The sequence below is a fragment of the Propithecus coquereli genome, unplaced genomic scaffold (genome assembly GCF_000956105.1).
Source record: "Propithecus coquereli isolate 6110/MARCELLA unplaced genomic scaffold, Pcoq_1.0 Scaffold23, whole genome shotgun sequence".
NCBI lineage: Eukaryota > Metazoa > Chordata > Mammalia > Primates > Indriidae > Propithecus > Propithecus coquereli.
Genome location: NW_012147841.1, coordinates 74,417 through 76,471, shown reverse-complemented (window position 1 = coordinate 76,471; position 2,055 = coordinate 74,417). Strand labels below are relative to the sequence as shown.

The 2,055-nt window shown below is 37.5% G+C and overlaps 1 protein-coding gene across 1 annotated transcript in view; it reads right to left on the bottom strand.

Annotated features, from left to right (window-relative positions):
* CSMD3 (CUB and Sushi multiple domains 3) overlaps positions 1 to 2,055 on the bottom strand; it is a gene marked incomplete at its 5' end in the record, with an annotated part of 107,701 nt that overhangs the window by 77,234 nt on the left and 28,412 nt on the right. The window lies entirely within an intron of this gene.

Below are 2,055 nucleotides of genomic sequence, written 5' to 3'. Positions count from 1 at the left end.
AATCTCACTCTGTCACCCAGGCTGGGGTACAGTGGCATGATCATAGCTTACTACACATCAGTAAGTTATCCTCCACATCAACCTCCTGAGTAGCTAGTACTACGGGTGTGTGCCACCACACTTGGCTAATTTTTTTTTTTTTTTTGTAGAGATGATTTCAAATGCTTGGCTTCAAGTGATCTTCCCACCTTGGCCTCCCAAAGTGCTGGGATTACAGTTGTGAGCCAAGGTGCCCAGCCCACTAAAGGACCTTCATAATAGCCCAAAACTGGACAGAGTCCAGGTGTCCCTCAACAAAATAGTGGAAGTGTGACATATTTGTACAATGAAATTCTTTTGAGCAATAAAAAGAACAAATTACAGATACACACAACAACATGGATGAAAGAGAATGAAGAAGCCTTACACAAAAGAGTACAGAATTCAGGATTCCATTTATATGAATTTCTATAACAGGGAAAACTTACATATGGTGAAAAAAATTAGAAAAGTTATTGCCTCAGGTTGCAGGAGAGGAGAGTTACAGAGTGACTGTAAAGGGTTATAAGAAAATTTTCTGAGGTGGTGACAATATTCTATATCATTACAGTGGTTCAGTTACACAGGTGTATGCATTTGTCAAAACTCATCTAAGTGCATTTATGATAAATGCACTTCACCGTATATAAATTTTGCCACAGTAAAAAAAGGAAACAAAAACTGTAAACAAATACTGAACTCTAGCTAATGATATACATGCCAAAATGTTTAGCATCTAAATATACTAACGTCCACAACTTATTTCAAAATGTATCAAAAAATGAATTGATGGATTGATAGAGGCATGGAAAGATGGAGAGATATGTGATAAGCAAATATGACAGAATGCTAATTGACAGAATCTAAGTGGTAGACATATGGGTGCTCATTGTCAATTCTTTCAATTGAAAATTTCATAATAAAATGCTGGGAGGTTGGGAATAAATGCACTTTATTTAGAAAAACAATTATAAAGACACTCTAGTAGCCATTCTAAGCCAAATGTGTCTGGGGCTACAAGAGCAAGTTGAAAAGAATGAATCCTTAAGGTCCATCCACAGTGTAAGATTATAGGATTTGCTCGTTTAACAACTGCACTTTCTTCTTATTAACATTCTTTGGAATTTATATTAGATGTCAACACTATATTCCCTTTAATGGATGATGTTGTCAAAGATTGAGAGGCAATGTTTTCTTATAAATATTTGTTATGTCGTGTCTTTCCAGAGAACAGAATAAAGATTCTAAATAGGCAAATAAAATCATACACTATATACAATGTTTGTTAGGTAGATAGGGATTCCAGGTCTCCTAGGGACAAAAGTGGGTGCTGTCGCCCCATCTTGGTCCTGCCCAATCCTAATTCTTCATACCTGGGGGAGGAGGGAATACCCTACGAATCTGCCAATCAGAACTTGGCACACCAGCTGCAAAAGAATGCAGAGGATTCTGTAGCCCATGGGCCAAGCCACATGGTTACCATAAAGTCCAGAGAAGTGACCTAGAACCCACATGCATAGTTAAGGCTCAGGTCATGTGACTCCCAACTGTCTAATCAAAGTGGTTCCATGGTGACCTTTGAACCACAAGGGAGGTCCCTATCCAGACACTATAAAATAAGACACAGACCATAGCCACTCTCTCTCTCTCTTTTTTTGTCCTTCCTTTTGCCTGCCCTGCTGCAACAGTGGGTCCGGTCGTCATCTGTGGCGTATGTACCATGCTCTGTAAACCTGTATCTTGCTCTTGCCTTGTAATCCTACTTTTTTCTCCTCAATAAACCTCATTTTCATGCTTGACTAACTTTGGCGTGTCTGGTTGTTCTTCAGCCATGAGAGCTCTAAGAACTGACAGTCTCAGACTGAAACCTAACATGTTCAATAAATAATGTATAATACACAATAAAAGTTCATGAGAGCATATAGTCATAAAATAGAGTATTTTAAATTTAGTTTACACATAAATTTTCAAATTTATGTGTAAACTAAGTTTACTTACACATTTATAAGTAAACTAAGTAATCTGTAATTGGAATTA